The 11,255-nt window shown below is 38.8% G+C and overlaps 1 pseudogene; it reads left to right on the top strand.

Moving 5' to 3' along the window:
• The first annotated feature begins 2,118 nt into the window (after positions 1-2,118).
• LOC119062516 (actin-related protein 2/3 complex subunit 5-like protein) lies at positions 2,119-9,994 on the top strand (annotated as a pseudogene).
• The last annotated feature ends 1,261 nt before the right edge of the window (positions 9,995-11,255 follow it).

The following is an 11,255-nucleotide window of genomic DNA, read 5'->3' as shown; positions in this document are numbered from 1 at the left end:
TTAGCAGAATTCATTTGCTTGTGTCTGCAGGGACGAGGGCCCAGCTTCTTACTGACTGTTGGCTATCCTTGGGTCCTAGGGCCGCCTGCAGGCTGTTGCCATGTGACCTTCTCCATAGGCAGTTCATAGTAGGGCAGCTGTCTTCCTCATGGCCAACAGGAGAATCCCTCCTGTCTACTTAGATAGTTTTGTATAACAAACTTAACCAAGGGGTGACATTCTATCACCTTAGCCATGTTTTGGGTTGGCCACAAAGTTTGTTTCCATAAGATGGTTCTAGTAGCACTTAGCTGTCTTTAACTTCATTCAAAACAATTTTATCAGATTGTATTGTGACAGCTGTCCTATCAGCATGCATTTAAGAAAACATCAAAATTGGGGAATTTTTGTGTAGACATGTTAATATTGAAGATGGAAGTAAATACGTAACATTTTCGGCATATTATGCTTCAGTATTTCAAGAAAGATAAAAATACAACTGAAACATAAAACAGATTTGTGCAGTGTATGGAGAAGGTGCTGTGACTGATCAAACGTTAAAAGTTTTGAAGTTTCATGCAGGAGATTTCTTGCTAAATGATGCTCCACAGTCAGGTAGACCAGTTGAAGTTAATAGTGATCAAATTGAGACATTATTTGAGAACAATCAATGTTATGCCACATGGGAGATAGCTGACATACTCAAAATATCCAAGTCAATAAAGTTATTGGTGAAAATGAAAAGTATGCCTTTTACTTTACAGAAAAAACTAAACAGACTTCTTGGCCAACCTGATAACATACCTAATCAACAAACTGAGATCACTGCACCCTTGCCATGGCATATAGGTTACAAGCAAGTCACAGGTTCCACTTGCACTTAATGGAAGGGGATTGATTATACAGAAGTGTTCTTCATTGGAGGTCACCTTAGTGGCTCCCACATATTATTGTCTACCACAATATGGGTGAATGCCTTATTCCCCCAAACTTTCCAAAGCTAATTACCTGACCTTAAAACATGGCATTCAAGGAGTTCTGTTCCTTGAAGATAAGACTGAAGCTCCAAAAGAGGCATAAGCAACAGGGAGTATAAGCCTTTGAGAACAGTCTTGGGCGCTCACCCGTATGCACGTTAACACCCATTGCTACACCCCAATCTACAGCACAGCTTGAGTCCAGCCTCTGTCCTCACTTCTCCCTAACTTCAGACCCAGCTATGGCTCTGTCCATCCTTGGCTTCACTGTTTGGTTTGACGAGCAGCTGCAACAAAGGAGTCTCGCTGTCCATGGTGTTATGCTCTCTTGCTAAGGCCATATGTGCAATGCATACAACTTCAGGGGCCTAGAGACATTCTAGGCCCACACCCCTTGGTCTCATCTCCTGTCCTATAACCTGCCTTATCCACTGGATGTTGCAAATATTCTGATCCATATGCTGAAGGGCCTATCTGTGACTGATGCTGTAAAGAAAGGGGCAGAGGAGTACAATTTACAAAGTCTTACTTGGTGAAGGCTCTTAGGGATTGGCTGAACTGGAATTGGAAGACTCTGGGGCTGATTCTGTTACTGATGGCACTGGTCAAATGTATTTCTTTATTTTTATAGGATGATCAGAGAGGAGCTGATGCACTGACTTGGTCTTCACTGAAATGAATTGGGCTTAAAACATCTCTGCTATGCCATACCTCGTTTGTGAAGTTTGAAAAATATGGCCTATTCCAAAGTGCATTCTCAGATATAAAATACATATGGCTTGATCCTGAAACCTAATACAGGTAATGCACAAACAAAGAATACTATAGGCCATGTATTCTTTTTTTTAATTTTTAAAATTTAATATTTCTTGTATTTTTTCCATTACCGTTTAGTTCCCTTATACCCCACTCTCTAGGCCATGTAGTCTTGGTGGGGCAATCTCACTATGCATTCCAACAGAGCAACTTGGTTCTTGGGGTGCTAAAAATTCTTACTCTTTTTATGTAGAAAAGTGCTGTATACATACAGCACATTTTCTGTGGACTTAAAGTGACATGAGGAGCAATTAGGAAACAAATGTCTAGTGGAGAAGGTGGAGGTAGTCCACGCAGGCTGCTTCCCACCCCTGAGTGGGTTCCAAACTTGATCTGGTACTGAGCCATGGCCCGGAATATGCTGTCCTCACACTTCTGTGGGTGGACGTAGATGAGTTTCACAAGAACAAATTCATGGATGAGCAGGAAGAGGCAGTGGCAGCAGCAGGCAAGCTAGGCCTGGGTCTAGAGAGGTGAACGGGCTCCAGTGGCGAGGGGCTGTGCTCTGGTGCTCCATACAGCCTGTGGAGCTCTGCGGGCAACACCGAAAATCAAGCCCTGAAGGAGTGAGCCCAGGGCGTAGTGTTCAAAGTGCTCACAAATTTTAAGAGCAGCGAAATTGAACAGACTGTGCAATCACTGGGCAGAAATGTCATTGACTTGCTAATGAAGTACATTTATAACAGGTATGAGAGGCCCACAGAAAATATAATAGCATTGCAGTGCTATCCCAGTGGCACGAAAAGGCATTAGCAGTAGGAAGTCTAGGCTCCATTATGATTTCTTACAGTAAGGAAGACTGCTTTAAAAAAAGAAAGACTCGTGTTACCTTGAGAAAAATTTTGGATACACAGGCTGGTGAAGAAGGGATTGACAACTAACCATCTTCCTAGGAACGCCCAAGTGCTCCAGGACATGCATCTGCTGAAGTTCATTTTATCTTAAAGGTGGAGGGAGAAATTGTCTTACTGTTTCCTGAATCCTTTGCAGGATCTGCTAGTCTCTGCCTTTGTCCACGAGTAACGCAGAACTGTCATCGTGACTGCCAGAGTGGCTGGCCAGTGTTGCTCAGGGCTACCTGTGGACACTGTTTAAAACTGAGGGTGGGAAGATACGATTTGGGCAGGTGCAGATCCAAGGGCTGCAGTGAAGGAGAGAGCTTGAGTTTTGAAAGGGAAAATCCCAGAGGGTGTGTATAGACGTCCCATCCTCCCAGGAAGGCAAGCTCTCTTGGGTTCATTGTAAAGTGCTTACTGCATCAATAAAGCTCTTGGCCTATTAGTATATACATAAAAAGAAAGAGAAAAAGATGTCTAAAAAGTCTTCTTAGAGAGGGAATAATGAGGAAGGGAGAAGAAGCACAGCTCCAGGGAATCTTCATCTATAGTTATAAACCACCCACCAATCTCACATTAAAATATATATAAAACAGGTGTAATTAATATAATATGGGAAATGTTACACCATGGCCAGGGGGCTTTATCACAAATACAACTGAAGAACTTACCACAAAGGCAACTATTATTAATAATAACAATAAAATACCTCCCATATCACTGGGTGAAATAATGAGGAATACAATCATTTCAATAGGTGCTGAAATAGCACTTGATAAAATTGAATCACTACTTCTCATTTCTAAAAAATAGAAGAGAAAAAACATTATAATAACAAAGCACAGAGCTATTTAAAACAGAGCTGACTTTATCTTTAGTGAAAAACAAAAGAATTGTTATTAAAAATAGTAACAACCAGGAAGCCCTGCCCATCCACCTTCACCCCAGCCTAAAATGACTGTCCAGCCACACAACTTGAGGCCTCCCATGAATTAATGAAATGGTTGAGCAAAGTGGATGAATGTAAGATACACGGTATACTCAAAATACAACATAATTCTTTTGAACTGACTAAAAATTAAGTTAAAAATTAGACCCAATTCACAATAGTAACAAAAAATAAAAATACTGAATAAGAATTGTAATCGTTTTCAGTATGATCTAATTTAGGTTTGAAAAAAATCACATATGTTTCTATGTGTTTCTATACTAGTATGTAAATAAATGACAGAAAAAGATTTGGAAGTCGAAGACAAGTGCTTTTCCCGAGAGGAAGGAAGAAGATGGAGAAAGTGTGAGAGGTTTTTCTGCTTCTTTTGAATTTCTTCCAATTATAATATATTAACACAGAACTTATATAATTTTTAAAACTTTATAAAACTTCATATATGACTCCATTTTGTCAAGTTACATGTACCTTTGTGCACACTTAGAAAATGTCTCAAAAGATGATCACACACTCAGCAGTTATGTATGGACAGTGGAATTTCAGGTGATTTTCACTGTGATTTTTGTTGTTAGTATTGTTTAATGTTTTACAATGAGCATGTGTTATCCCTATAAAAAGGAATAAAAATATCTTCATCTTGAAAGTAAACAAAAGAATTAAATGAATGCTATTCATGATACACACACAGACATTTTTAAAACTAAGAAAGAAGAATATATACAAGTGGAAAAATAGATGTTTCTATATGAAACATGTCTTCAGATTCTTAAGTTCCCAGTTATGTTTGCAGTAATGACATTTTTGCATACTGTTCTAATACTTACTTTTTAAGCACCATACTTATGTAATAGTGCTGATGAAAAGAAGTGATTCTATAACTTTATTGTGCATCAGACTCACCAGGAAGACTTATTAGGGATAAATTTGACCAAAGAGCTTCAAGATTTGTACACTACAGAGTCTGAAAACTGCAAACATTGCTGAAAGAATTAAAGAAGCCCTGCATAAGTGGAAAGAAATTCTAAATACATAAATCAGAAGATTCAACATTAAGATGTTAATTCTCACCAAATTAATCCATAGATTCAATGTAATCCAAATCAAAATCCCAGAGGCTCTTAGTAGAAATTGAAAAATCAATTCTAAAACTTATCTGAAAATTCAAAGGACTTGGAACAGTCAAAACAACTTTGAGAAAGAACGAATTTGGAAGACAAACACTGACTGATTTCAGACTCACTATAGAGCTATAAAAATGAAGACACTTTTATTGGTGTAAAGCAGACAGCTATGTATCTCAGTGGAACAGAACAGGGTCTGGAAATAGACACACATATGTGGTTAATTGATTTTTGACAAAATTATCAAGATTATTCAATCTTGAAAAGAATTCAATCGGGAAAAGAATGCTAGAAACAGACTGAATGTTCATCAGTAAATGAGTTGATAAAAAAAACTGTGGAACATTTACACAATGGAATACTACACAGCAGAAAGAAAGTAAGAACTCCTATCCTTGCTGACAGAATGGATGGAACTAGATAGTATTATGCTAAGTGGAATAAGCCGGAAGGTGAAAAACAAATACCATACGGTCTCACCTATAAGTGGAACTTAATCAACAAAACAAACAAACAAGCAAAATATAACCAGAGACATGGAAATAAAGAACAAACTGGCAGTCACCAGAGGGGAGGAGGGCAGGGATAATGAGGGAAAGAAGGGGAAGGGATATGTATAAAGGACCCACGAACAAGGACGACAGTAGTGGGAGGGCAGAGGAATGAACTTGGGAGAGGAATGGGCTGGGCAGGGGAGAGAAATGGGGAAAAAATGGGGACAACTGTAATTGAACAATAAAAAAATTAAAAAGAAATAGTGTTGAAGCAATTCAAAAGGAAAAAAAAGAACATTGACTTTTATTTCATATCATATAGAAAAATTAACATGAAAAACAAGAAAAAACTGAGGAACTACCATAGATTAGAGGAAACACAACTGAATGCAATATGAATTTCTGGATTGAATGTTGGAACAGAAAAACTACATTAGAGACAAAAGGGGTGACATTTAAATAAAGTCTGTAACTTAGTTAATAAATAATTTCCCTAGTTTGATAATTGCACTATGGTTATGTAAGCTATTAATATTAGGGGAACCTCAATAAAGGATATATATGAACTGTCTATTCTATTTTGTAGCTTTTCTATAAATCTAAACTTACTTTATTTTAAAATAAAAAGTTTCTTAGAACTTAACTTTAAATGAATCATAGACCTAAATTTAAGAGCTAAAATTTCTAAAAGAAAATTAAACAGAACATGTTAGTTGGTTTAGTTTTAGCAAGATTTCTTAAATATGGCACAAAGGGCACAAACTATAAAGGAAAATTATCAATAAATGAGACTTCATCAAAATTTAAGACATTTGTTCTTCAAAAGACACTGTTACAAAAATAAAAAGACAAGCTACAGACTGGGAAAATATTAGTAAAGTATATATTTGACAAAAGACTTGTATCTGGAATAGATGAAGAATTCTTACAACTTGACAATAAGATAAGCAACCCAATACAAAAAAGGGCAAAAGATTTGAACAGATACTTCACCAAAGAAGATACACAAATGGCAAACAAGCTCGACATGAAGATGCTAGACATCATTAGGTATTAGGTGCATACTAATAAAACCACAATGAGATATCACCACACACTTTCAGAATGACTAAGATTTTAAAACACTGATCTTACCAAGTGTTGAGAAAAGGGAAGCTCACGCACCATTGATGAAGATGCAAAATAGAACAACCACTTTGTAAAACAGATTAGCAGTTTCTTTAAAAGATGAACTATACCTACCATGCCACCCAGTCATCCCAGTCTAGGTCTTGATTTACCCAAGTGCAATGAAAGCCTATGTCCATACAGAGACATGCACATGAATGGGTGGAACAGTTCTATTTATAATAGCCCCGAAATAGAAATAATCCAAATGTCCACAAATGAGTTAATGGATAAACAAATCATGCATATCCACATAAAGAAGTATTACTCAGCCACTAAAAGAGGAATAAAACCCTAATACACAATACAACGCTATGCATTCTAAGTGGCTGTGCAGGAGTCTGAGGCCCCAGCAGAAGGGGTACTGGGGACCAGTCCCAGCAGTGACACCAGCAGTAGTCAAGCACATGTGCCTTGTTGGTGGGTCCCAGAGTCAAAGGCTGGCTGCTCCTGGGGCATCATTCTGGCTGTGGTTTTATTCCTTGACTCCTGTTCTAGCCTGGCACTCTGTCCTGCTGCTAATCCTATGAACTACTGATAGGAAAGCTGTTATGAATTGGGTTGTTATGAATTTCAACCCCCAGAAATTTTTATGTTGAACTCCTAACCCCCAGTACCTACGAATGTGAACTTATTTGGAAATAGGGTTATTGCCGATGACCCTAAGTTATACTGAGGTAGGCGGGCCTCTAATCCAATATGACTGCTGTCCTTATAAAAAGGGGAAACATGGACACAGACACGCAAACAGGAAGAATGCTATGTATAGATGCAGGCGAAGATCTACAAGCCAAAGACTGGCAGAGACTGCCAGCAAAACACGCCTTGGGGAGAGGCATGAAACTTACATAAAGTTTTTAGAACTTTACAAAAAAGCATGTATGACCTCCTTTTGTCGAATTACAGGTACATTTATGTATACCAAGAAAATGTGTCAAAAGATCACATAGACTTAATAGATGTTACATACAGATGGTAGGATATTAAATGATGGTCACGCGGACTTCCGCCAAGATGGATGTATAGGTGGATGTGCCGTGCCTTCTCACACAACCAAGTTTAGGGACAACTAAATATTAGCATCAGAAAACACAACCAGAACACAGAAAATTGAACTTTTCGGAAGTCCGTTAACAACAAATTCTTCAGCCCGACTGGTAAGGGGTGAAACCGAAGTCTGGTGAGGGGTTGCGCAGGAGGACTCCGGTCGGACGGACCCAGGCGCGAATCCAGACGCGCGAATCCAGACGCACCACGGGTTCCAAACGCAGGATTGGACCTAGTGAGCGACCCAGCAACCTACCAGGTGAGCGACTGCAGAGGAGACAGTGGGGAGGCGGTGCTGCATGTTGACTGTGGTCGCCTATCTGCGCGAGCGGACAGGCGAGGGAGTGGGCGGTTGGACCGGCCCCAGCGGGTAGAGGGCGCCGCCATTTCCCCGCTCTGACCACACCTCCACATACAGCGTCACAACCCAGCGACCTGGGAGTCCAAGGCACCACTTCTCCCACTTAAAGGGCCAGAACAGACCAAAAATGTCGCAGGAAGACCTCAAAGCCCCAGAGATAAATCTAAGCGACGAAGAAATAGCAAAACTCTCAGACGCACAGTTTAAAACATTGGTCATCAGGATCCTCACAGATCTGGTTGATTATAGCCACAAATTAGAGAAACATATGAAGGCTAAACTAATGGAAATGAATGGAATTCCACAGGAAATCCATAGCGATGAAAAGGAAACTGGGACTCAAATCAATGGAGTGGACCAGAAGAAAGCAAATAATGGCCAAACAGAAAAGAATCAAGGAGCAAGAATTCAAAGAAATGAGGAGAGTCTTAGGAACCTCCAGGACATCTTTAAATGCTCCAATATCCGAATTATAGGGGTACCAGAAGGGGGAAAGGCACAACCACCAGTGGAAAACTTATTTGAACAAATAATAAAAGAAAATTTCCCCAATCTGGCAAAGGAAATAGACTTCCAAGAAATCCAAGAAGCTCAGAGAGTACCAAAGAAGTTGGACTCAAGAAGAAACACACCAAGGCACATCATAATTACATTAGCCAAAATTAAAATGAAGGAGAGAATCTTAGAAGCAGCAAGAGCTAAGGGGACAATCACCTACAAAGGAGTCCCCATCAGGCTGTCAGCAGATTTCTCAAAAGAGACCTTACAGGCAAGAAGGGGCTGGAAAGAAATATTCCAAGTCATGAAATCTAAAGACCTACAACCAAGATTGCTCTATCCAGCGAAACTTTCATTTAGAATGGAAGGACAGATAAGGTGCTTCTCAGATAAGATCAAATTCAAGGAGTTCATCATCACCAAGCCCTTATTATATGAAATGTTAAAGGGACTTATCTAAGAAAAAGAAGTTAAAGAAACATGAACAGTGAAAGAACAACAAGCTCACAGTTATTAAGAACCACACCTAAAACGAAAGCAAACTAAAAGGACAGCTAGATCAGGAGTGGAAACATAGAAAAGAAGATCTCAAGGAGGGTTAGCAACAGGGGAGTGGGAGGAGGAGATGGGGGGAGAAGGTACAGAAAATAAGTAGCATAGACAGTAGATAGAAAATAGATGGGGGGGCAAGAATAGCATGGGAAATATAGAACCTAAAGGATTTGAGATACATGGACATAAACTAAAGGGGGGTAATGGTGGGGAGGGGGGGCAGGGTAGAGGGGAATGAAGGGGGGAATAGCACAACTGTAACAGCATAATCAATTTAAAAAAATAAATTAAAAAAAATAAAAATAAAAAAAATAAATGATGGTCACTGTGATTTTTCCTTTTCATGTTTTATAGTGAGCATGTGTCATTTTTTAATAAAAAGGCAAAATACACCTGTATTTTGAAAAGAAACAAACAGAATCAAATGAGTGCTATTTGTGATATAAACAAAAACATTTTAAAAACTAAAATAGAAGAAAATATAAGCACATGAAAAAATAGATGTTTTTATTTATAATTTATAGTATATTCATACATAAATATAACAAATCTTCCCAAGCAAGATATAAATAGATGTATTGTAATACCAGTGAGCATTTCAAAATAACCAGCATCCTGTTAAAATATTTATTCCACTCTTCATTTATGAAACCCACTCACATACCAAAAGAAATTAAAAATAGAAGGAGGGAAGCCTCCATTTTCAATGAGACAAGGAAACACCAAATCGGAAACCATGAAGGAAACCTGCTGTTTGCTGTGGGATCAGAACCAGACCGGAAAGAGATGCCAGATGCTTCCATGGACCAACAGTGGGAACCAGCTGTTTCAAAGGTCCAGGGTGGAAGGCTTATTCTGCCTACGAGATGAGACTGAGGAATACCCTGTGGACAGTGGGGTCCATACAGAGACTGCCTCCAGAGACTGAGGAATACCCTGTGGACAGTGGGATCCACACTGCAGAGTGGCAGGGGAAGTAGAGCAGCAGGAACCACCTTGCTGACCTCACCACCAGAGAGGGAGACAGGTGGGGATGATGCAAGGGAAAGGAGGAAGTGATTGCACTGCAGGGAGCCCAGAAGTCTAAGACACATACATTTCTGGAACACCAAAAGCTGAGGGGAAATGGTCTCCAAGAAAAAGGAAATAACTGAAAGGGTGTCTGAATCAAGAAAAACTGTTGAAATTGAAGACTAGATGTTCTCTGATCCTCCCACCTCCTCCATTTGTCACATTGTTATTGAGCCAGTAGTGGACCCCTCTCAATGACAGTAATAATCAAATAGGAACCATAATGAGGTCTGTGCATAGAAATTGTAGAGAAACGGAACATACACAAAGGCTGGTAAGAAATAAGCACTGCAAGAGGAATTAACTAAGGAAATAAAACATATGTTCAGATAAATTCTCTATATTATCAGTAAAACGTCAGACAACACTATGTTTATTTAAAAAAGACCCCAAAGAAAAGACATAAGAATTCAAAGAAGAAATTAAAAAAATGAAAGAATATGAAAGATAAGCTGGTAGATTCAGGATAAAAATGGAAGAGTAGCCAATGATACAGAAGGAATCTGCATTAGAAGCAACAGACAAACAGGATACAAATAACTGACTTTGTAGAGTGAACCACTGTGGAAAGACTGAGAAATCACACAAAATGAACAAAAACCAAAACCAATATTTGTTCATTTTTCTAGAGAATATTGCTATTATTATTAAAGAAAGACCATTAATAGGGTTCCTTGGCATTTCTCAAGGCAAATAGGCATTTCTAAATAAGAAAAATAAAGGGAATTAAATATAAATTATTTTCAAAATAGAATACAACTTTCTTGTAGTAAGAATGACTTGAATCTATAGATCCAAAGGGCATACGTATTCCAAGAAAAATTGATATAGACTATTCAACATCAAGATACGTACCACTGAAGTTATGAAGCACCAAGGATAAAGAAAAATCTCACATGGATGGCCATGTCATTAGTAAACCATGTACAGAGAGAAAAATAAAGTTTTGGGACTTTTTCACAATGCCAAAAGACAGCTGTCCTACATCTAAACAGGTGTAATCAAAAGAAAATGTGATCCAAGGATTATGTACACGTCAAGTTATCCTTCAAGTAAAAAGATGATAGACAAGCATTCTCAGGCATACAAAACCTTAGGGAATAAAGCAACCAGGAACCCTTCTTGAAAAACAACTTTTGAATGAAATCTATCCAACCAAGGGATAAGTTGAAATAAATTCTAGAGAAATTAGGTGTATTGATTTCTTAGGGCTGCCATAGCAAAGTACCAAAAACTGGATGGCTTAAACCAATAAAAAGTTATCATCTCACAGTGCTGGAGTCCAGAAGTTGAAAATCAAGGTGTCGGCAGGGCTATGCTCCCTCTGAAGAAGCTAGGGGAGAACACTTCCTTGCCTCTTCTAGCTCCTTATAGCCCCAGACATCCA

Source organism: Artibeus jamaicensis, unplaced genomic scaffold (assembly GCF_021234435.1).
Source record: "Artibeus jamaicensis isolate MK-2021 breed Jamaican fruit bat unplaced genomic scaffold, CSHL_Jam_final contig_465, whole genome shotgun sequence".
Lineage (NCBI taxonomy): Eukaryota > Metazoa > Chordata > Mammalia > Chiroptera > Phyllostomidae > Artibeus > Artibeus jamaicensis.
This window is presented reverse-complemented; position numbering and strand designations above follow the sequence as displayed.